Genomic DNA, 25,913 nt, shown 5'->3' with positions numbered 1-25,913 from the left:
CCACAAGAGCCAATCAAGACACAGGAGGAGAGAATTTGAAAAATGTTAGGAGGTTCCTGATTTAACTATGCTAAATACATATATCTCCTCCAATGCCCCCTCTATGATATATTCTGCATATGTTTTGGAAACATGTACACTACAGATCTTGCCTATTCCAACAGACCAGTTGGCTTCAGACCACAAGTGTGACTCAGTGACATTGACTGCCTACTTTTTCAATCGGCCTTACCAGAAATATTAAGAGGAACAGATGTTGGAATTATTACTAGTCAATGGCCACATCAATGAATTGAATTGAATTGATGACTGTGAGTCCTATGCTCTGTTGCCAACATGCTATGACACAGGGTTATTTATGAGATAAAAATGGGGGAAAGGAGATGTAAGTGGTTTTGGCTTCCCCATCATGGACAAAGGAAACAAGAAATAATAGAATACATGTCTGAAGAATAATTTCAGGAAAGGTGGTTACCATGCCCCCCCACCCATCACCTCCACCTTAGCAACAGGAGGTACTAAGCCAGTCAGTCTTAGGTTCTCTCCTTGGTCAGGTAGAAGGAAGCATCTCTGTTGGAAGCCTTGGGGAGCTGGTCTGGTCAAAGACAGAAAGAGTCAGCCAGATGGAGTAGTGGACTGACGCCATATAAGGCAGTTTATAAAATCTGTAGATTATACTTTAATTCTATTGTAATTGCATGGCATTGTTAATTGTACATTCATTGCATTGTACAGGCCTCTGTTCCCTTATTGTAAGCCTTTTTTGGATAGCTACTGGTAGAATGCTCTGATGGAGTTCTGACTGGATCCAGGCAATTTCTTATGAGAAACAGAGTGGCCATGGGTGTCTGGGGGCAAGGAAACCTTTTGTCCTGCCAGCATCCTATGTCTACTAGTCAGCAAGTGGTCAAGAGCGATCCTATATCCTTAACATGCCTGCGGCGCTGCGGGCGCCGCAGACTAAATAATTAGTTAAGCCCTTGGTGGGAGGGCTTTGTCCGTGATGAGGAAGGGGCCTGATTGGCCCCTTCCTCCGGACAGACGATTGGCCTGGCCGATTCCCACCCTGCTGACAAGGAAGCAACTGCAAGCCGCGCGGAGCATGGCTCGTAGTTGCTCCCTTGATGGCGGCCTGATGCGGTGAGAGGTGCTTCGCGCCTCTCGCTGCGTCAGGCCGCCCACAAAGGGAATCCCCGGCAGCCGCGCGTAGCGGAGCGCGGCTGCCAGGGGCTCCCTGGTCTAGCACCCGCTGTATTTATATTACAGCAGGCTTGATTACTAGTCTGTCCATAAATTGCTAATTTTTCTTGTCATTCCTCTTCAATACTGGAGTCGGTACAAAAACCTTAGAACCAGAACCCTCTACTACTTTAGCCTGTGGGTCATAACATTTATTATGCCATTCCCCCTAAATCACCCCCCCCCATTGCTGTTGTGAAGAAGAACAGAGGCTAAGTGATTATTTTTTCCTTCCTGTTTCTAAAATTCTTCTCCATCCTTTTTGTCAAAAAAAACCCCCTCCATATTACTGGCCAGTTTCTCTGCCCTACCCAAAAGTGTAGATTAAATATTGCCTAAACTCTGCGGTCCCTGAGGAGACATGCCAGTGTGGCTTAAGATGACATTTCTGAGGGAGACCTTAAGGGCTTTCTCCAAGCATGGCTCCAGGCTGGACCAATTCTTTGAGTGTCTCCCTGACAACCTGACTCCAGGTCTACAGAGCTCCAAGGATGTCAAAAACATTAAATGGAATTCAATGAACTAATTTCCCTTGGTCTGACTTGCTTAATCGGTCCCGCACATAGAGCTAAATGTCAAATCAGGAGGGTTGCCAGCTCCATGTCAGGAAATATCTGGAGATTTTGGGGGGACCCTGAGGAGGGTCGGTTTGGGCGAAGGGTATAATGCCATAAAGCCCGAGGTGGCCATTTTCTCCAGATGAGCTGGCCTCTGTCCCATGGGAATTGGCTGTAATCCCATCCACCGCCCTACAAATTATGGTAGAGTTTCAAAGGTAGGTTGGCAAAGTGCAGGTATTAGTGACCTGGTAAGGAAAATACCATCATTTGAGGTGTTCTCTTCCAGTATTCTGACCCTCTGGTGTGATTGACTGATGGGCCTAGAGAGGGTGGGAAGAGGAGGTCCCCTTTGCCATCCGAGGCTCCTCTCACTTTGGAGGGAGGGGTGGCAGGGAGGGGTGGCCAGCTGGCATCCCTTCCTGGTACCTCAAAGCCTGAAAAACATTTCAGCAGTACCGCCATGGTCAAAAGGTTGGAAAGGCTAGTTTAGACTGTTTATCATAACCTGATTAGCCAGCTTGGTGTTGTGGTTCAGTGGCAACCTCTAATCTGGAGAACTGGGTTTGATTCCCCATCCCTCTCCATGCAGCAAGCTGGGTGACCTTGGGCCAATCACGAATCTGTAAGTCATTTACATTGACTCTGGGGGTGATTTCGTCGGCAAGCAACATTTCTCGCTTGTCTTTCATGAAAAGCTACATAAGAAATTATTGTGACAATTAGGGATAATTTAATATGCTGAGATTAGTATACTTGCCAAGGCTGTCTTGATCCAGCAAAGCGCCGTCATTGAGTTTCCTCATGGGGTTTTTGAGGCAGCTGGTTCTCGTATGGAAATAGGAACTGCCTCACTGGACTGGGCCAGAGGCCTGTCTATTCCGTAGTCCAGCAGCCACCCAAACAGATGGGTTACAAATGGGCCTAAAGGAGAAAGCAATCCTTTCTTTGTTTCCAACGTCTCCCAATCAATATATGGTCTCTGAAAGTGATGGTTTTGTATGCTATTTCAGGTTCTTACATGTCCAGTTGTATTGTATCTTTTTAACAGTCTTCCACTTAACCTCTTTTTATAACCTCATCTGTAACAGAAGAAGAGCTGTATGTATGTGTGTTTGTTTTTTGCTAACCCTGCTTTTTACTACCAGAAGGAGTCTCAAAACGGCCTTCCCTTCCTCACCCTGACCGTTTACGCACTGGGAACTTCACTGCCCCAGCTCCCGTGAAGGAGCAAAAATCAGGGGCAGATGAGGCACACTAGGCCAAATGCTCCCCTGTGTGGGTGCAGGAAGAGGTGGGGCAATCTGCCACGACTAAAACTCCAGCCTGCAGCCCAGCATGAAACCTCCAGTGCATAAACGGTCCCTGTGAGGTAGGTGGGGTTGAGAGCTCTTACAGAACCATTATTGGCCCAAGGTCACCCAGCTGGCTGCATGGCGAGGAATGGGGAATCAAACCCAGTTCTCCAGATTAGAGGCTGCCACTCTGAACCACAACACCAAGCTGGCTAATCAGGTTATGATTGGGATTGGTAATTTCACTGCATTTGTCTCACGGTATAAAAATAAGAAAAAGAAAAGAACTGCAACTCTCTGCCCATCTCTTGGAGGCTACCCAGTGGTCAAAGAAAATGGACCATTTGTGGTTTTACTATACCTAAAAGACTTGTTTTACTACATTGGAGAGATAAGTGCCTATCTGCTGTAAATCAGTGGTCTGAGAACTTTATATTTTTATATATAGCCAGCAACTGCACACGGATGATTTTTTAAAAGGCACTTGGATACCTTTCATAGGTACTTATGTGTGGATCTGTCATGGCTGCAATTATATTTTTATTTCTAATATAAAATATTTGTGCCCCCCTTTTTCTCTCCATTTTTCTCTCTCCGTTTTTTTTTGTTTTTGTTTTTAAAAAGGTTTTTTAAAAACTTGTTCTCCTGCCCCCTTTTTTTCCTTTGGAAATAAATATTTTACTCCGCCCCCCAAAAGGAACCATTATGATTGCATAATTTTGTTGCCATTAAAACTGGGATAGATCTTTGAACCCTGCTGTGAATCATGCCCAAGAATTAGTACGTAGGGTCCCATTCCCTGAATATATTATTATTATTATTATTATTATTATTATTATTATTATTATTATTATTATTATTATTATATGTATATCCTGCCACTCCCTTGCAGCTCGTGGCGGGTAACAATATCACAAATCCCCATTAAAACCCATAAAAACAATAATAACATTGCCAATATTACCGGCATGGCAAGAACGGCAGCTCCACTTCCCCCCCTCCCTCCCACTACTAGCGGGTGGAGAGGAGGTCCTGATGATGTTTTGCTTTGGGTCCAGAACCCGGGTCCCCGGGGGGGGGCATAGATCTATTATCAGCTCCGGCCTCAACCATAAACCTGGCGGAAGAGCTTCGTCTTGCAGGCCCTGCGGAACTTTGAAAGATCCCGCAGGGCCCGCAGCTCTCCTGGGCGTCAATGGTCACACCCAAGTTCCTGGCCTGGGACGTGATGGTGAGTTGCGTCCCTGCCAGGGTGGGTAAGCGCGCTTCCTGGTCCTGCTCCCTACGTCCTAACCACAGGACCTCCGTCTTGGAGGGGTTGAGTTTCAGGCAACTCTGCTCGAACCATTCTGTCACTGCTTCCAAACATCTGGCGAATGGTTCCGGGGGGGAGTCCGGGCGGCCGTCCATGAGGAAATAGAGCTGGGTGTCATCAGCGTACTGGTGGCAACCCAGTCCAAAACTCTGTACCAGCTCCGTACCAGTTGGGCCAGAGGGCACATAAAGATGTTGAATAATGTGGGGGAGAGGACCGCGCCCTGAGGGACCCCACAAGGGAGTCTGTAGGAACGCGAGAACTCATCCCCCACTGCAACCCTCTGGGTCTGGTCCTGGAGAAAGGAGCGTATCCAGCGTAACGCTGTTCCCCGTATCACCGTGCCGGCAAGGCGGTGGACCAACAGCTGATGGTCCACGATGTCGAAAGCGGCCGACAGGTCCAGAAGAACCAGCACTGGGTTTTTCAAAAGTCTGAGGTAGTGTGTGATTCTTTCATGTTAGACCAGCTGATGTTCCCAGAAGAGAAGGCTAAAAAATAAATTTGTTTTCACAGAAGAGAAGATCCAAAATGGACCTCTAGTATGGTCAGTTTCATATGGAACTTCATCAGCTATAATTACAAGATGACTTACCACCATGACCTCTCACAGCCCTAAAAAGTTGACACAGCCTCAAAATTGGTTTTGCTCCATGACCTAATTGGGGTTGCACAAAGGCAAAAAGCTGAAAAAGAAATCCTCAAATATGCCCCCTCCCTTATGAAAATCTGAATTGATACCCCTCCTGGGGTATGATATTAGTGAAGCCCTCGAGGCTTTCTCCATTGTTAACGTCTGATTAGCATGAGAACGGCAGGAAAGTCATACTGAAAAGCTTGCCTCTTGGCTCCAAATAGCGAGATCTTGTACGTGTCATTTTAGGCAAGCCCTAATGCAATATGCAAACTGCAGCATCTGCACTTTCCCACTACACAGCCCAGAAAAAAAAAAACTCACAGTGATATGAAATATCTGCTACATTCAGTTAGCTGCTGTATGTAATACATTATGTATAACTGTCAGTGTTTAATTGCAACAGTGGGAGAACCTTTAGTTGTTTCAGTATGGTAAAATCAATAATGCTTAAAATACAAATCCCAAGCACTTAAGGGTGAAGTTTCTGCAAGTTTGCAGGGTATATGGATGATCTTGTCCTTTGGGATGTGATCATTGGGGGAGGTAGGTAGATGGTGTGGCCTGGATGGACCAGGCTAGTGCAATCTTGTCTGATCTCAGAAGCTAAGCAGGGCTGGCCCTGGTGAGTACTTGGATGGGACACCACCAAGCTGGTCCAGGGCTGCTCTACAGAAGCAAGCAATGGCCAACCACCTCTGAAGTATCTTGCCATGAAAACCTTGCAGAGTTTGCCATGAATTGGCAGTGCCTTGACAGCATTTTCCATCACCCCCTTAATTGTTGGGTTTTAATAATCTTTGCACCTGCATGGCTGCCATTTTGTTTCGGTCCTTCAGTGGGTAGGGTTGCCAGCTCTGGATTGGGAAATACCTGGAGATTTGTGGGGTGGAAACTAGGTAGTGCAGGGTTTAGAAGAAGATTTGCCCTCCCCTCACTGGAAACAAGTGGTGGGGTATAACTGCAGCAGTGCAGTGACCTATGGAGCATTATACCAGTCCATGACTTCTATGAAGTAGAAGAAGAGGAAGAAGAAGAAGAAGAAGAACAACAACAACAACAAGAAGAAGAACAACAACAAAAAGAAGGAGAGTTGGTTCTTATATGCTACATTTCTCTGCCACAAGGAGTCTCAAAGTGGCTTACATTTGCCTTCCCTTTCCTCTCCCCACAACATACACCCTGTGAGGGAGGTGAGGCCGAAAGAGACCTGATATTCCTGCTCAGTCAGAATAGCCTTATCAGTGCTGTGGTGAGCCCAGATCACCCAGCTGGCTGCATATGGGGGAGGAGTGGGGAATCAAATCCGGCTTGCCACATTAGAAATCCGTGCTCCTAACCACTACACCAAGCTGGCTCTCTAGGAAAGGGATGGAACTCAGACAGGGATACTGGCATGCAGCCCCCCATCCAAAGCAGCCATTTCCCCGGGGATTGTCTAGAGATCACCTGTAACAGCAGGATATACCTAATACCACCTGGAAGTCAGCAGCCTTACATAGTGGGACCTTAGTTTGTAGGGGCAGGTGACAGGGACAAGGAGGGCATTTATTTTTAAAGTTTTAATTCTAAAGTATGATGCCTATGTATTTTAATTATGTTGTTTAACAACCTTGAGCCCATTTTGGGAGAGAAGCGGTCTAAAAATATAGTAATAAATAAACAACAACAACAACAAATAACAACATTCCTTGCCATGGCGAGGGGGCGAGCTAGCCTATTGCAGAGGCACGACGATGATTGTAAGCCATGACTTCTTCGGGTAATAAATAAATAAATAAATAGGTTGAAAAAATAAAGTGGGTTACATCTAAGGAAAGTTGCCTAAAGGACATAGATTAGCAACTGCAGTTATGTGCTAGGTGAAAGCACATGACGGAAGTCGGGAGCCTCCTCTATCAAACCAGGATCATACAGGAAGGGATTGAGAAAGCATGAAGTTCTGCATTATCCTAGGCCAGGGCTGCAAAGCGAAGCCCCTATCTGGACCCAACCCACCAGGAACTATAGAGCTCTTCCGTGTTTGCTGCCTGCCTCAAACTCTTAACAACTGTCCTTGCTGTTTTGCTCACTGTTGGGGGTGGGAAGGAAAGGGGCCCCAGGTAGGCATGTACACAGCTATGCTTCCCAACCATATTCTGCAAGATTGGGCCACTTCTGGGGTTTCTCAAAGCCTGAAGAATGTTTCAGGGGTTTCTTGACAGTATTGAGAAAGGCTGCACTACACAGAGGCAAGCAATGACAAACCTCCTCTGTTTGTCCCTTGCCTTGAAAACTCCATCAGGGGTTGCCATAGATTAGCTGTGACTTGACCGAGCTTTCCACCACCAGCATACATGCCCTTTGTAAGATGGCACAAGAAAGGCAAATCACCATGCAGACATGATTTGTTGCCAGCAGTAATATTCTCTAGCTATTTTGTGACATAACAACCGTGGCCTATGACCCTTGACTTCCCCTGTTTCCAACTTTGTTCTGAACTATTTTCTGAGCCAAGTATTTGTGTGGGAAAAGAAATGACGCGTTGTTATGTCAGATCTTCAAGACAGCAAGAAGCCAACCGCACTACTCTGTAGGTTGCTGAGGTCTTGATCTTTGTTTTGAGGGTGACAGGAACTCATGGCTGGGTACCCTCTGAGGAGAGCTGTGATACATAATTCCTTGCTGTTCTGATGGCCCAGGTTCCCATGATAAAAGGACATGACAAAGACACACACACACACACACACACACACACACACACACATATCCCACTGTCACCTTCCCTTAAAATTCCCTTTTCCTTCATGCTCACTGAATTCTTTTGTGTGTTCATGAGACTGAACAAGGAACGACCTGAAGAAACATCAAGAGATTCAGGCAAAAATTTCCCAATAGAAGATATTCTTCACTGACTACATTGATTTCTGAGGTTGGAGAGGTTAATGCCTTCAAGGCACTATGGCTTAAGATGCAATAAACAACAACACAGGGATTCAGCTCTTCTTGGATTGCCCCAGACTGGAAATTTTTGTGTTCGTGTGTTAGAAGGCATTTTGGTATCTATTTATTCCTTTATGTTGGAACAGCCAAGACTTGCAGTGTGCGTTATTGAACAGAAGACGAGGAATATCCAAGCAGCAGCCCCATCCTACCCCCAGACAAAAGAATCCACAATGCAAAACTGTGACAGTGGTTTCACTAGGGCAGGTATCAGAAAATTGGGACTGTCCTACTAAATAGGAGGCATTGGAGCATGTGTGAGTTATTTGAATTCGTTGTGTGTTTCCTGTAGGGTCCTTTGGCGATGCAACAGTCTATAAATAGCCATGTTATTTACCTGAATTTCTTATTTTTCCAGATGTTTTCATTGTCCTCCGGCCATTTAAATAAATTAGATTATACTTTGTTGCATACGTGTACAAACAGTGACATCCCCCTGCAGTCATGCTGACGCTGTCAGGGGGGAGGGGAAGGAGAGCCCTGAAGTTATATCTAAACATGTCAGCCAGAATTTCCATGCGAAATGATGGGAACAAAAGTCACACTGATCAGAACTTTTTATGAGACATAGCAGATGCTCTTTGAATGGGCGGTCAGAGAACGTCTGGTTGAGATATGAACTGCAGGGAGCAGGCAGTCGGTTGAGATCTTTGTGAAGGATCCATCTTTAATGACATCTCTCTGCACAAACATGACTCTGCCTTATACTGGACTAGGGAATACATTCAGGAATACAACAGGCACTAAATTGGGGTGGAAGAACTCAGCAGATGGCCTTCCCCCAGGACCTGGAAAGGCTGCAGGTTGCAGGGAAATCACCTGCAGAGGCAGTTTTCAGATGGCAGGGATCTGTAGCCTCCAAGCCTCAGAGGGAATTGGAAGGAGGAGGGGGTGGTCAGAGGTGGTGGATGGAAGGTGATTGGCTGGCTGCTGGACAGACAGGCAAGCTGGTTTGGAGGAGGAGGCTCTCAGGGGTGGGTCAGCCATCCTGAGTGGATGTTAACTGCTGAGTGGAACTTAAGCCATGAGACACACTCCTCCTCCAAGGCCTTACCAGAAATATATAATGGAACAGATAAGGCCATTTGTCTGTTAAGGTCCTTATCATCTTTTCAGGCTGGCCACAGCCATTCAGGGTCTGAGGTGAAAGTCTTCCACTCATGTTCTACCAGATCCTTTTAAACTGGAGGTGTCAGGGACTGAATCCCTAATATGTTGTTTTAAAATGTTGTTAACTGCCCTGAGCTAATAGGGATGGGGTGGTATACAAATAAAATATTTATTTATTTATTTTATAATTATAGCCTACCAGCTTTCAATGGTGCAGTGGTTAGAGTGTCCAGCTAGTGTCTAAGAGACTCAGGGTCAAATCTTCTCTCTGCCATGGAAGCTCATTGGGTGACCTTGGGCCAGTCATACACTCTCAGCCTCGCCCACCTCACATTATTGTCGTCAAAATGTAAATGTTCAGTAAAGCTGAGCAAAAGCTGCTTGGGAATAAATCAAAGGGACAAACTTTATAGGAAAGAGCAGAGGGAGATAGAAGCCTGTCTGACTGATGAAGCTGGGGGAGAGGAAGAGAGCCGACTGTTCTCGGAAGAACTGGGAAAGCCTTAACAAGCCAATCAAGAGACAGGAAAGGAACAATTTGAAACAGGAGGAGGTCCCTAACCTTGCTGTGCTCGCTAGCTGTCCCCTTGGCTGCCCTTGTAGGATGTTCTTGTCATCTTTCTGTATTTATGCACGGTAGATCTTGCACTGCAATCCTGGGGAGCCTGATCCTGTCAGATCTAGTAAGATAATCAGAGCCAACCCTGGCGAGTATTTGGATGGGAGACCACCAGGGATTTGGGTGATAGTGCCTCCAAGGGTCACTAGGGGTCATGGCACAGAGGCAGGTAATGGTACGTCACCTCTGAATGTCACTTGCCTGGCTGCCAGACAATCCTCAGATCTCCTGGCTTTGCTGCATACACTCCAGACAATAAATAATAAATAGATCTCACATATTCCCACAGTTGCACAGATAAAATGGAGGACAGGAGAATGTTGAAAGCTACCTTTGGGGAGAAAGAAGGTGTCTAAATGAAGCAGGGAAATAAACAGAGGTCTGCTACCATTATGTATCAAGTATGTTGTGTAGCAATACAATTTAAAGAGCAAAAATGTTGGGGGCGCTCCCCCGCCCTCTGGTTGCCTCCCAGAAATTTCACCTTAAGGTTGCCCACCCTAAGACAGACTTCAGAAAGTGAGCCAAGTTGGCAGGGAAGTATCAAAGGAGAGACAGCTAGAAAACTTGGCCGGGGGGGGGGGGCCGCCCAAAAAAGCTATGATTCAGAGGGCACATGCGTTTGATAGAGATTAAGAAAAGTGCCTTGGCTGTATGCCTTGGGTCCATGAATCCAATAGTCCCATTTCAATGATGCTGAGAAGCAAAATCTCTTGACTGCTCAGCTAACACACTTGTCACATCCCCCCCCCTTGCCAGTGATGAGTTTATCAGACAAAGCTGCGGAGTGAATTTCTTAGAGTTGAAACAGCAAGAAACTCAGCGGATGACTGGGGCGCAGCCAGCTTTGTCAACAAAGGCTGCGGAAGTGGAGCCCCAACCAGTAACTTCACCCCTACCTTCATCGAGTAGCCCTGATTTGCCCTAACCAGTCAGGTGCTGCCAACAAAGATTTAGGGTCGCACTGTGCAAGAGGAAATGGTCAGCACACTTAATGAGCTGCCGGTATACAAAGAACTTTTGCTGGTGGAAAAGTGTATATTTTACAACAACAGACACACAAAAGTTAAAGAATAAAAGACACAAGGGAAATCGTTTATCTATCCAATAAGCTATGTATTGACATGTTTTAAGAAGAAGTCCCAGAATTTATGAAATTCCTCCAGTGGTCTTCCATTCAACAGGTTGGTTTTTCCATCACAGCATATTCTTCTAATTTCTCTAACCTTAAGTCCAAGTTTGGGAATTCTTGCTACTTCCATCTTGAGGCGATGAACAGTGTGCCTGCCATTGTCTCATGGGAGAAAAATTCCCTGGCAAGCATTGGCAAATTCTCAGGAAATATACCTAAGAACATACATTTCGAATCGAACAGAAACTGCATTTTAAATATCTTCTGTCATTTCTCATGAATTTTAATCCAAAACCTTTTAACTCTCTCACAAGATAACCACACTTGAAAAGAAGAGCCTATAGAAACATAACATCTCCAACAGTTACCAAGAAACGGGCTAGACCTTTTGCTTATATCTTTGGGTAACAAATGCCACCCATAAAACCTCTTTCATCAATTTTTTCTGAAAAGTTGGCACCTTGTTAATTTCATAGTTTGAGACCAAAGCTGCTCTCAAACATCAAAGGTTATCTCCTCTGCAAAAGTGTACAAAGAATTCTGATGACAGTGAGTGATGGAAGGATGATTCCCATGCAGACTGCTCAGCCTAACTGAAGGAACACAGTGGGGGGGGGATATGCTCAGTTTGGGGTCTGTTAGGAAATACAACCCCATAACATTGGAGCAGATGCCTATGTGATACCTTATAATTTGATTTGTATTAAGCCTTCTTGAAACTGAGAACGTATATAGAGGATTAATCATTGAAGAAATATTGGGGAAACGGGTTTAAATAGCTAGGACTTTTGATCAGGAACTTTTGAGACTTATTGAGCACATAAGAATTTATTTGTCAGGGGACGGGAAAGATGGCTGCTTGAGCAGTTCTCCTAAGGGGGAGCTCTTGGTCCGTATAGGGGGCTGAACGTATCTACGTATGGCAGAAGGAAGCAAGGTATGCAAACCTTGCGAAATTCTCCTTATAAAAGCTTTGGAAAGCTCCAGAGCTCTAAAAAGACCCGTCACTGATCTGCAGAGAGAGATTCTCCAGATCGCTAATACAGTGGTCCCCTACCTTTTTATCACCGGGGACCAGTCAACGCATGACAATTTTACTGAGGACTGGGGGGGGTAGTCTTTTGCTGAGGGACGTCGCTGCTGCTGCCTGAGCCCCTGCTCCACTTGCTTTCTTGCCGGCACCACTGACTTCCCGCTGCCTGCCGGGGGGCACTGCCAGCAGCAGCTGTGCAGTGCCACGCTGAGGGGGAGCCCCAGCTATGGTGGCTGCCGAAGAGCACCAAAGGTGAGCCAGCGGTAGAGTGGTAGGGCAGCCGCCGAGGCAGCAGCCAGGGAGGAGGATAAGAGGAGCTGTGGCCCGGTACCAACTGACCCGGACCGGGGGTTGGGGACCACTGCGCTAATAGCTATACGTGATCAAGGCCAAGAAGCAGTCTGCCGTCAGAGCCTTCTCTAACAAGGATCACCTTTTCTTTCTCATTCCTCTATCATTTTCTGAACTGTTTTGAAGAGACTTCAGAGTTCTCTAACTTCAAACGTCTGCTATCAACAGTGAGTAACGTTTTAATGACACTAAATTGTTTTTGTACACCTCCCTCTGTCTCATCTACCAAACCGCGGCAATGAGCTCATCCTTCTCACAAAGACTTTCCTGCTTGTCTTTCTTGTCTTTCTTCAAACTCTGGGGGAAAGGTGAAACATATGAACAATTTTTAAAGATAAATGAGCTCATTTCAGTTAAGACTGTGCCCAGTAGCTGTTCCTGCTCCTGGCTTCCCCCCTGACCCAGCCGTGCTCTGCGGTAGCAGCATGCCTGAGTATGCCCAGCAGTGCAGCACGTGTCTTAATAGCATGCCCAATGGGTTCAGGTATATGGTAGAGTGCTGACCCAGTGCATTGCTGTCACGTCTGGTTCCTGCATTTTGCAATGCCAGGGGAGTGCTGTTCTCCACCCCCAGGAAGTGGTAGCAAAGCAGTAGGTGGCTGGCCTTGGCATTGTGTGTACTGATTTCGTGGAAGAGGCTCCCAAGTGAGAATGGTGCCATAGTACATCAGCAGCATTTTGCTTAGTGCCGTGCACCTCTGTGGGTGGCTGAGCACTCTTTTGATCTGGAAACATGTCCTCATTCCTTCAAATGAAAGTGAGAATCCCGATTAAGGGATGGGGTGTTAGGAACGAGGATCAATTATGACAAGTCGGTCCATTTTGTATTTCATGAAGGTCTTCAAACCAGCTTCCAGCTCCCTTTTAAATTTTTATTTCAGGGATCCCTTCTCTTCCTGGCTTCATCGTCCGGTCATGACAGAGAACAGGAAGAGGAGGAAAAGATAATAAGGAGAATGAGGAGCTCCCCTACCCCTGATGCATCTCAATCAGCTGGAGGGACATAACTGTGAGCTTAGCAGAACGCTAATGACAGAAAATCAATTGCTTTTTGAAAAGGGCTGATGGCTTCCTTGACCTCTCTCACTCTGACTTTTAGTTTTCCTTCCTAACACCGACAGATTGACTCAATCTAGCAATATTGGATTTTTATTAATGACTAGCAGAATGCTACTCAGTGTGATGGTATGTGCGCATAGGAAAGGGCATGTATGCTGCAAAGAGCTTCACAGGGACTTGTGTGAGGAAATGCTCAAGCACATAACCTTACAAAGGATCCCGTACCAATGAGGGCCAATCTATCTGATTGCTGGGCTGAGCCAATGTGTGCTGTAGTGTTTGGAGCATGGGTATTCATGCCATAGATAGCCACATTCACAATTGCCACCAATCCAAAGACCCATAATTACCACCAAGTCCAAAGACTTACATTTGCATTAATCTCTGGCACCTTCTGAAAGCTCTTAGTACACCACTTCCCTGTCTATGGCTGTTTCGAGGTGGGAACTACCTGTGAACTGCAGTCCCCACCAGGCAAGGTCCTTGCCTACTTTTCTGAAATATAGCATATGTGCCACCAAAGGTAACAGTTCACAGAAGACTCACAGGTATCTTGTCTAAGAGCCACATTTGGATCCTGAGTCTTGTGCCAGTCATGTTCTCAGCATGGCCTGCCTCATATATGTCGTGCAGATAACATGGAGGAAGGGAGAACGCCATTGTCCTCTGCCTTAGGTCCCAACTGGGGTGAAAAGTGGGGTATAAATATAAACAAAAGTGAGAGCCAAACTGGGCCATTGCCTGTTTGAATCAACTTTGTCTGAATCAACTTTGTGCCCTCTGGGCATAAAATAATTCAAGCTAGAACCCTGCAATATTGTTGTGGTTGTCTAGCAACTTCCACAATGACCACTGAGAACATCCATTTCTTAAAGGTACAGGCATTGCTTTTATTATGAGGAGAGCCTTAACCCCTCAGCAGATTTCATTTTTCAAATTCAGAGTTTTCCGCAATCCTGTGGGTTTTCTCAGGTTTGCAGAAAGTACTGTCTTATCTGTTCATGGTCCCAGTCTCCAGATTTGCATTTCCGCAGATGGAGCCACAATGAGAATTATTGATCAATTCATTGCTAGTACCAAGCCGATGCCAACCAGTGTGATACAGTCATTAAGATGGTCTGACTAGTATCTGGGACAGCCAGGTTTGAATCCCCTCTTGGGCCATTGAAGCTCACTGGTTGACTTTGGGCCATTCACAGCCTCTCAGCCTAACAGAAGAGAGGGAAATGATGTAAGCTGCCTTGGGTCCCTTTGGGGAGAATGGCAGGGAATAAATGAATGAAATTGGATGGATGGACTACTGCATAAAGATTAGCCTTGGTTCAACACTAGATGCAAAACATCTGGTGGTGTTCTACAAATGCTTACTATTTTTTTTTAAACTAACAGTCTTCCTAAAAGGTGAAAGTAGGTTTTTTTCTTCCTATTTTTCTATTTTTTCTCAAGTCACCTGCAGCTCTGTCTTGTAGATTTTGAGGATTCACAAGTGATCGAGTTCACTGATGGGTTTCATTTCCTTAAAGTCAGATTTGTTCGCCCCACTGGGCTTTTGCCTAACCTCCTTTTGCAATCCACTGTTGGAAGGCGTCCACAGAGAAAGAGGAAAGAGATCACGGCAGTTCAAGAGATGCCAAAAGAGTCTCATAGAAATCAGTGCAGGGTGAAAAATGCATCACACTGTCTGCTCATCATTAGCTTACAGTTCACAAGTACCCCAAAATCTTGTTGACACACACTGCTATCCAGAAGTGGATCTCCATTCCAGGGAGCATGCTACTAATTTCTGAAACCTAAATGCAGAACTCTGTACTTCTCCATTACTGAATTGCAGCATTTTCTCATTTGCCCACTTTCCCGACATGTTCAGTTCTTGTTGAATTATCTGTCTAATCTTCTGAGGTGTTCACTAGGACTCCCCCCCCCAAAAAAAAGGGATATTAGCTATTGTGTTAAATGGGGCCTTCATGTACAGAGGTAGTGCACCTTGAAATAACAAGTACTGGGAACACACAGCAAGATTGTCATCCTTGTCACATCTTGCTCAAAACCCCCCTTGAAGAACTTAGAGCCAATTTGGTGTAGCGGTTAGGAGTGCGGACTGCTAATCTGGCATGCTGGGTTCGATTCTGCACTCCCCCACATACAACCAGCTGGGTGACCTTAGGCTGGCACGGCACTGATAAAGCTGTTCTGACTGAGCGGTGACATCAGGGCTCTCTCAGCCTCACCCACCTCACAGAGTGTCTGTTGTGGGGAGAGGAAAGGGAAGGCGACTGTAAGCCACTTTGAGACTTCTTTGGGTAGAGAAAAGCAGCATATAAGAACCAACTCTTCTTCTTCCTTCTTCCTTCTTCCTCTTCTTCCTCTTCCTCTTCCTCTTCCTCTTCCTCTTCCTCTTCCTCTTCCTCTTCTTATCTGGTCACATTTTGGGACAGAATGCTAAGTTCAATGGACTGTGGTGCCAGCCAATAGAGATATTTTCTTAAATTCTTCATTAACTTGTTGGTTGTAATGGAATAGTTTATGAGGTACTCAGAATCCAGTATGAGGTAATTTGAAAAGGTGGGAAGTCAAATTAATTAAAAATGTATACGAGAGTGGGAAGCAAGCTCAGCATAAGGGTCAGCTCTCTTGTTGTCGTCCTAGTTGTTCCGTTTGCATTTCACGTATGCCCATCTTTCTCGGAGATGAAAAACGGGGTCCTCTTCTGTCAAGTTAATCCCTTGCTTTAAACCTGCTGCTGAAAAGCAGTTTCATGGGACTGCACTAGGTTGGCTCATTTAATCCCCAGTTTTCCAGGAAAGAAATAGATTTCCTGTCAGAGGTGTGATTCTTTATTCAACAAGAACCCTCTTTACTTTTTCTGTCTCATGGAGGAGGCCCCCAGTTCTGCTGCATAACACAGTTCCTTTTCTAAACTTGTCACTGTTTCATGACTGGGATGAAGTGTCTTTTCAGGAAAAACAAAGCCACGGATGGCCTCATTGGGGCATTGCTTTCTCTGTCTTCTTGAGGGAAAAAAAGAGGAGGCACAAAAGCGACTGGGGTGAGGGGAGATGGGGAAATGACCATGTACGTGGTCAGTCTGTCAGCAGAGTTGTGCTTTTTGGCCACTATCTGTGCTGTTTCCGCACTGGAGGCTTTGCAACGGGCTGCAGGCTGGAGTTTGAGCTGGGGCCACATGGGGGAGCATTTGGCCTGATGCACCTCATTTGCCCCAGAATTGTGCTCCTGCATGGGAACCAGGGCAGCAAAGTTCCCAGTGCGGAAACGGTCCTGATCTGGACAGCTCCAGGGACTGGTACCAAACTTCGAATAAATGTCTAAATGTTCTGTTACTAAAATAGATTCTGAAATGTCTGTCTTGATGCTGACTTAAGGCCATATACGGTCCTGTCATTACAACTGATCTCCATGGCTGCTCTGGAAGGTGAACTCTTTGACATCGTACCCTCCTGAAGTCCCTCCCCTCCCCAAGCTCCACCCCCAAAATTGCCAGGAATTTCACAAGTCACATTCAGCAATCTGGGGCAGGGGCTACTAAATGTCTCTGCTCTGATGACTGGAACTGCCTTGTAGGTACAATTTTTGAGTTAGTTCTGCAGATATGGGACTCCCTGATTATGCAAGGCTTTAAGGTTGAATACCAGTGCCTTGAATTGAATATGGAAGAGAAGCTGCAGCCAGTATCTACCAGCATCATAAATTGAAGGTTCCTGCTATTGAGGATTTCTATTATCCCAGTGCATGCAAGAAAGACCCACAAAAGCCAAGCATGGACACAATCCCTTCTGCCTTCCCACTCCCTATACCACCATATAGTAGAACCTTTCTATAGTCTCCTGAAGAGTCTCCCTTATTGAGGGAGTAGGGGGATTTCCCATACATATGTTTCTATTGAGTCTTAATATTTATCATGTCAGGTTCACAGCGGGACATGATGACTCAAATGAGCATATTATCAATGGTTCGCAAACCCTTCATGGTTTTATACAGTCCTTCAACAAAAGAAGGCACTCTTCTTATGCATTTTACTATTGCTAATAAAGCGGATTTAATGCTTTCTATAAGGTCCTTACCAGAAAGCGACTTGTAGTTATCAAATATCCTTAAAAGATAATGTTTTGTTTCTGGAACAGAGGATAGTAATGAGCTGGGCCCCGTCTACTCTCCCCAGCTTCAAATAGGCCCCAAGCATCTTGTGGGGCAAGGCCTCATTGACAAAGTGATTCTCATCTCAGTTGCCAGAGATACCAGCACTCTCCAAAACACTGAAGACAAGTCAGAGACAATGTCCATCTCAAGGCGACATCCATACTGATGTCTGTAGGTTCCATTAGTCTGTAGGCTTTCCTCACTTATATGAGAAGCTAAAATTTCAGTCAGGCAGACAACTCCCTTCATAATGTTCTTCAGTTCCTGAACATTATGCAGTGTGGTGGGGGTCATCAGTGCAACAATGGTCCTCTCAAAATTTCCACTCAATTCTGAATTCAAGGAAATTGCAGCCATTTGAACATTGGTGTTGTTGGGCCAAATTCCTCTTGGTTCCAACATCAATAACAACATCATCATCTATGACCACTCCCAGCCTAGCATGTTGAAATTTCTGGGCATCCTCTTCACCACTGAAGGTAGAAGATCTTTTGATGGTTTATCAGCTTCCTGCCCTCACTATGGAAAATCAGAACTCTGCCGATTTTGAATCTCTCAGATAGCTAAGTTTGACTGAAGTCTTAGTCTGACTTTTGATTTTTGTTACTCCAATATCACATTGGGTTACATTTCTTCCTATGTTAAAAAGTGCCCACAGCCAATATAACAATCTTAAATGTGGAGAAATATGTGCAATCCTTTAATGATGCGAGGTTTTGCACCAACTGCTGCTTTCCTGCTGTCCAAGGGCATCCCCTCACACAATGTGTTATAGTAATCTAGTCTTCAGGTACTTGTAGAATGGATTAGTGTTGAAGACTATGTAGGAAAGAAACTACAGCTGTTTGCGGGGATGACTGTGTGTATAGTGTTCATGTCATTCACATCCTTTTACTCAATCTCACAATTCAGGAGAATTAAGCCTGTGATCAGAACATTTTCTTCTTCTTCCCTCACTTTTGGCATGCAGCCAGCCCCAAGAACTATTTTATCTGCCAATCACTGTCATTTTATAACACCGAATGATCAATTTACACAGCTTTTAAAAAGGGAAATAGAGGTAATCAGAATTATGGGGGGTGTATGTTTGCATTTCGTACATGCAGAATGAAATAAGTGGATAGTATGGGAAATGCAAAAGAAGCAAAACTGTGAGGATATCTGCAGAACAGAAGATAAAGAGAACAGTAAAATACTTCAGTCAAATATTAGAGTAAAGATTAGAATGGTGGGAAATTGCCAGTGAATTTGAAAGGCATATATATTAGGGGAAACACACACATACAAACCCCTGCAGCTAAAGGTTACCACCTACAGTACACTATGGGTTTTTCCACAGGTGTTATTTCCTCACTTATGCACACATAGTGCATCTTATTTTTCCTTTTCTCAATGTGTTTTGTGCCACCTAGTGGTCACTTCACTGTTTCATCACTGTATATTTAAAGATGCATACAAATATGCCAGGGATACAGCAACAAAATATTGAAGTGACCACTAGAGGGAGCAAAAAATTGCGTGGAAAACAAAAATAAAGAAATAATCTGATGCAGTACCATCACACATGAAGAGAATAGGACATACAAACTTTTATAAGGGAAAGGTCTATTACAGACTGAAATGTAGGGTGGTTTCTAAAATGGAGGAGAAAATACATGAAAGTGATTTGTTAGTCAAATTGTCTTTAGGGAAGAACAAGAAAAAATCATACAAATAAACAGAGAGGGGGAGAGAGAGAGAGAGAGAGAGAGAGAGAGAGAGAGAGAGAATGTATAAAAATAATTGTAATGGAAATGTTCATCTAAGAATAAGAACAGGAAAGGAAAAGGGCCCTAGCTGTTCAAATGCCCCATTTAGCCAGTGAAAAACAAACAGAGGCCTTTAAGGTATAGTGAAAGTTTTGCATGCGATTGGAGTGACCACATCCACCATTTTAGAAAGACAGAAAGGGCAAATTTATACAATATCTAGGAAAGTGGGAGTAATGCTTAAGAACTTCCATAACCCTGTTATAAATGCAAACAGAAATGTTCTAGCCCAGTGGTCTCCAATCCCCGGTCTGGGGACCAGTACCAGTACATGGATTGGTTGGTACCTGGCCGCAGCTCCTCCTCATCCTCCTACCCAGCTGCTGCCTCAGGGGCTGCCCTGCCACTCTGCCGCCAGCTCACCTTTGGTGCTCTCCGGCAGCCACCATGGCTGAGGGTCCCCCTTGGTATGGCACTGTGCAGCTGTTGCTGGCAGCACCCCCCAGCGGGCAGCGGAAAGTCAAGGGCGCTTACGGGGAAGCAAGTGGAGCAGGAGCTCAGGTGGTGGCAGCAACGTCCCTCGGCAAAATGCTACCCCCCCCAGGCCTCAGTGTAATTGTCAAGCGTTGAACGGTCCCCGGTGATAAAAAGGTTGGGGACCACTGCTCTAGCCCATACAAATGACCAGCAGTATATATAAAGTAGTATGTGCTTTGGGGTAGTGGGAGAAAATCAGAGGGGAGAAAGCATTCAAGTATGTTTTAAACATCAGGACAAGTTATTTCTGAAGCTTTATTGTGAAATCGATTGCAGGGCCGGATAAGTTTTGAGAAAGTAGATATTTTAAATAAATGGGAACATTCTAGGAAAAGAAATGGATGTCAATGGAAGCTGAAAAGCAGCGATCACAATCAAAAGGCAAGGTTATCTTTATAGAGAAAAATGTTAGGGGGATGTAACAAAAAAGTAGGGCCAAAATATAGAAACCACATCTGCCCACCCCACCCCCCGTTGGTCAGCACTCTTGAATGACCTTCTACTCAGCAGTAGCTCCTCCGTCTTGTGGGAAATAAGCTTCAATTTATAGGCATACCTTCATAAGTGAGGGACACAGCTTTTTGGAGAACTTAAGCTTTTGCTAGGAGGAAAAGACGTTAACGTGCTTGTTTGTACTTCTCATGCTATGTCATCAAGCTGTACGTGGAGGGGGGGGCAGATTCAGAGTTCTGATTAAGAATTAGACAGAAGGCTACCTTCTCAGGGGGTTACGGAAAAGACAGGCTCTTTCATGACAGTTCAAGACTTGAAGATGAGATATTCCTTTGGTGATGTTATTAAAGCAAAGGGAAGAAAAGAGGTGAAGAAGTGACAGACAGCCTCGGAAGCCAGGAGACTCTTTAATCTAGCGATGAAATACCAAGATCCAGGAACCGCAACTGAAGTGGACGTTGAAGATGAATTCAAAGCAGGGGAAAGACGGAGGACACTTTCTGAATGGTAAATGGGGACGGCATCCAAAGGGATGATCTTGGACCCTGACATTTGAAGACACTCCGTCAAGAACTGATACCTGGAAAGTTTCAAAGGGCAGCAATGCAAAAGAACAGCTCAATTTGAGTTGAGTCAGCAACTTCGAGACCAACAGGATAGCTGGCGAAGTGAACATTGACCCTCACAAGTTTGTATCTGAGAATCTTATTGTTCTTGAAAGTGCGACCGGAACTGAATCTAGCTGTTCTCTGAAAAGACCAATTAGTGGATTTAGGCTGCTATTAGTTAGTGGAACGGTGGTGAATGGACAGTTGTGGCATTGTCTCACTCCCCTTATATTGTGCACAAAAAGTTGCCAAGGCCATCGCCATTCTCTACTAGTTCCTACTGGATGCTCTTCTTCTTTTGGCCCAGCACATTCCTTCTCAGGACATAGCACTGGCACACAAATCCCCCCCCCCGAACATTTGCGAGTTGCTTGCAAGCAGTGGCGACATGGCTCATGGATGAAACTCAACCCCTCCAAGACAGCCTGTGTTTTGGTAGGGAAGGGCTGAATCAGGAAGTGCGTTTGCCCAGCCTGGATGGAGTGCAATTAAAGACCTTGCAATCTGCCGGGAATCTGGGCATGATCCTGGATGCCTCCCATACAATGGAGGCTCAGGTCACTAGAGCAGGCCAGGTGGCATTTTTCCATCTATGCCAGGCAAGGCTACTAGCACCCTATCTGTCCCCATAACACTTGGCCGCAGTGATCAAAATGACATCTCCAGGATGGATTTCTGTAACTCGCTCTATGTGGGCCTTCCCTTGGCTTTGACCGGGAAGCTTCAGCTGGTGCAAAATGCAGCCTCTAGGATCCTCATGAGAACACTTTGGAGGGTCCACGTCCAGCCAGTGTTGAGGCAGCTGCATTGGTTACTGGTTGAGTAACCCTCTGGATGTGAACGCTAGCAGGGGCTCATGGGAATTGTAGTCCATGCACATCTGGAGGGTCACAGTTTGACTACCCCTTCTTTAGTATATACTGCTTTGCAAAATGTGGAGGCCAGGAATGAGTGGCCCACAACCTACAGAACTGCAGGCAAAAATACTTGCATAGTCAGAAATTGAGATGGAGATAGGAGCTCCTCTGCATGGGGAATGCACTTTACTCTGCTTCATCTGGACAAAGCAGAACTTGCCACTTGAAGCATAAGGCTCCCTTACTGGGCCAGTTTTGCAACATCTTGTAAGCTAAGACTATGGGATCATTCAGGAGAGGGGGTGGGTGGAGGCTAGGGCAGCCATCTTTGCTTTGGGACAATGGGGTTGCTGAAAAAGCAGTGACAGGTGTCTATGGAAAGTAATATTCAGAAGGCCCATAAATCTTGAAGGTGAGACAGAGAGCCACTGTGGTAGGGTGCTGAACTAGGATCTGGGAGACCCAGGTTCAAATCCCTCCTCTGCCACAAAAGCTTCCTGGGAGACCTAGGGGTCATGTACTTTCAGGTCAACCTGATGTAGGAGAGCCTGGGTGGTGTTAGAGCAGCAGACCTGAATCTGGAGAACTGGCCTTGATTCTCCTCTCCTCCACAGTCAGCCTGCTGGGTGACCCTGGGCCAGTCACATTTCTCTTAAGGCTATACACATAGTGCAGTTCTCTGAGAGCCCTCTGAGCACCACCTACCTCACAGGACACTGGTAGTGGGGAGAGGAAGGGGAAAGGTATTTATAAGCTGCTATGAGACTCCTTTAGGTAGTGAAAAGCAGGATATAAAAAGCCTGCTGTTCTTCTCTTCTTCCTCTCTAGTACAGAAATTCAGAATGGAGCATTCCTTTTCTCTAAATGACCGAAACAAAACAGTTTCCTTTTCCTTTTCTTCTTTCTCTTTCTTCCCTTTTGAATGACCCCGGCGGTTCTTGCCCTTTAATAACCCAGATGCATTTAGAGCTTCTCAGGAGTCATGAGTGCATTGCCTGTGCCTTCTCCAAAGGGAATTCCATTCCATTCTCCAGGCAGCCGATGAAGCACATTATTTTCTTTTGTGGTCAGCAGGTGGAGCTTTAGCTCCATGTATCCCACCCCCAGGCACACAGGGGTCAAGGGATTAGCAACTTCAATGATGAACCAGCGGAGGGAGGCCATGGAGGTATTCTAAGATAGACCTGAAGAACTGACCTACCACGCTGTAGGCAGCACACCAGGACGTTTCTATATATTCTGTCAGAGATCCTATTTGAGGGGTAGGTTGAGCAAACCCAAATCAAAAACCTGGAGTCCTCAAACCTCATGTTATTACCACCACCAATCACATTACTACCTAGTCAGTCCAAGACCAAGGAAGAAGAAGAAGAGTTGGTTCTTATATGCCACTTTTCTCTACCTGAAGGAGTCTCAAAGTGGCTTACAATCTCCTTCCCTTCCTCTCCCCACAACAGATACCCTGTGAGGAAGGTGAGGCTGAGAGAGCCCTGATATTACTGAAGAAGAAGAGTTGGTTCTTATATGCCACTTTTCTCTACCTGAAGGAGTCTCAAAGTGGCTTACAATCTCCTTCCCTTCCTCTCCCCACAACAGATACCCTGTGAGGAAGGTGAGGCTGAGAGAGCCCTGATATTACTGAAGAAGAAGAGTTGGTTCTTATATGCCACTTTTCTCTACCTGAAGGAGTCTCAAAGTGGCTTACAGTCACCTTCCCTTTCCTCTCCCCACAACAGACACCCTGTGAGGGAGGTGAGGCTGAGAGAGCCCTGATATTACTGAAGAAGAAGAGTTGGTTCTTATATTATGCTTTTCTCTACCTGAAGGAGTCTCAAAGTGGCTTACAATCTCCTTCCCTTCCTCTCCCCACAACAGATACCCTGTGAGGAAGGTGAGGCTGAGAGAGCCCTGATATTACTGAAGAAGGAGAGTTGGTTCTTATATGCTACTTTCCACTATCTGAAGAAGTCTCAAAGTGGCTTACAGTCACCCTCCCTTTACTCACCCCACAACAGACACCCTTTCACAATTTTGAACTAGGCCTCAGAACAAACTTAAAAAAAATTAACAAGAAACTAAGTTTTCCTCTCCAAGGGAAAATGAAGCATTCAGTTTGTTTTTCAGTCACCATATAGTTGGCTGGTGACCCCTCATAGACTGGATGGTTGTGAACACTTAACAAAATAGTGTCCTATGATGCTTCAAGGTCCTTCCAGCTATGTAAGTGGAAGTAATGACACCCAGCCACCAGATGCTCTAGGATTGCCCAGAAACACCATGGTAAAAACCATGACATTTAGGGACATCCTAGAACAGGGGTAGTCAACCTGTGGTCCTCCAGATGTTCATGGAATACCATTCCCATGAGCCTCTGCCAGCGTTTGCGGACCACAAGTTGACTACCCCTGTCCTAGAGCATCCTTCGACACAGTGATGTCACTTCTGGTTACACAGCCAGGAGTGATAGCACAGTTATTGTGGGAAGCCATTTCAGTCCCTCGTAGTTTCCCTATCAGCCTGTCCAGCAGCCACAGGGGACCTAGGCTAAAAGTGGGACGTTGTTTCCCAGACTGGGCCACTTGGCCACTCTAGCCACGATGCCAGAGGCCGTTTTCTGTTGCTCCGCCTTCTTAAGCCTCTGCCCATATCTAGTGCATGGCCTACTGCATTGAAAAGCCACAGCTCTTCCTCTTGTCCAGGGCACTCTTATTGCAATTCTTTGCATCATAAATAGTTTTAGACCTTGACCAGACACCTCAGGGGCAGGAGAGGGGAGAGCAGGATTGGTAGAAAAGGTGGGCTTGAACTGTTCTTGCAAATGTGCACAGGTAGTTGCCAGCAGTGTTATGTCAAAACGGGACAACCTGGGGAGACTCTTTGAGAACTGCTGGCAGCCCATTACAGGACGCAATCCACTTGGCTTTGAAATCAATGTAGGACAGGCTGCTACTGAGTAAATAAATAAAGTGAACTGCAAGCAAAGAGACTTTAGCAATGAGTAATGGTCGGGTGAGGAGCTTGTCCAGGCATTGATCCTCAGTGCGAATATTGAGCTGATATGAGCACAAAACACACACCCCTTTGCCCCTGGTCCTCTGCCCAGACTATGAAATATATCTTTTGAAAAAAAATGAATATTCACTGGCCAAAGAGAAAAAGACGAGAATCCCGGTTCGGGACCGAGAAGTCTGGATGGACGCTCAGATGGCTGCCACCTGGAAGACAACATTAGCTGTACAAATATTCAGCAGGCTGTGATAAGCTGGGAACAAACACTCCTGCCCTTTCTGGGCCTCTCCCTCCCAGGCATTTGCTTGATTCAATATTGCAAGCACAATTTGTCAAACTGTTTTGTTTCGGTCAAATTGTTCTTTGCAGACTCAACTTTCGCTCAACGAATAACAGGACCGTCACTAAACCACCCTAATGTGTTTGACTGGAAGGACGGCATGAGGGCCACACAAGATGAGTCTCTAGTTTTGGCATTAACAAGGCCACAGCTTATATTTGATACCACACCACACCTCCAGCCAGAGCAAAGTCTCAACCCTGCACAGCCATCCGGTTGCTCTGTGTCTGGTTTTAGGGGAGCCCAGGAACCCGCCAGCTCCCAGCTGGGAGGGCAAGTCCCTTGCCCCTAGAGTCCTTCCCAGGGAAGCAGGCATGTGATAACTGATGGACGCCCACCTCATTCAGCAAACCTGGCTCTGAGGCTCTGGCCTTCCTAGCTGGGTTGGCCACGCCTGTTAGCGAGCCGGTCTCTTATTGAGACTACCTTCTTCAGGGCCTCAGTTCGCAGACTGGGGCCCTGAACCAAGGGGCCCTGAACCAAGGGTCTTACTCATGCCCATTACCACAGCTGTGATGAAACTTAAACTTATAACCATGAACAACCATATTTAAACCTGAAACGGAGGGAGGGAGGGCAGGAAGCTGTCCTGGCGGTGATCTATGGCAGAATTGCAGAGGCTCACCATGTGTGCCTTATAAAAGGTGCTCAAAGCTCTGCCCTGTGTTCAGCCATAGTGCATGCCATGCAGGTGTGCACTATACTGCGTGCCTCCACCAGCTGTGCTTGCCTTTTTGCAGCCCGCCATCCACCCATCAACTGGTGGCCGAAGGTGCGTCAAGGCCGCTTTTTAATGTCATGTTTCTTGTTACCTATAGAAAAGGGCTTTTGAGTGCTGAAAGCCAGGCAAACTGTATAAAACAGGCATTTTTCAGTTTGG

General features: G+C 45.8%; 1 pseudogene; it reads right to left on the bottom strand.

Annotated features, from left to right (window-relative positions):
• Positions 1-17,061: 17,061 nt before the first annotated feature.
• On the bottom strand, positions 17,062-22,848 carry LOC143844021 (annexin A4 pseudogene; annotated as a pseudogene).
• Positions 22,849-25,913: the final 3,065 nt, after the last annotated feature.

The sequence above is a fragment of the Paroedura picta genome, chromosome 8 (genome assembly GCF_049243985.1).
Source record: "Paroedura picta isolate Pp20150507F chromosome 8, Ppicta_v3.0, whole genome shotgun sequence".
Classification (NCBI taxonomy): Eukaryota; Metazoa; Chordata; class Lepidosauria; order Squamata; family Gekkonidae; genus Paroedura; species Paroedura picta.
This window is presented reverse-complemented; position numbering and strand designations above follow the sequence as displayed.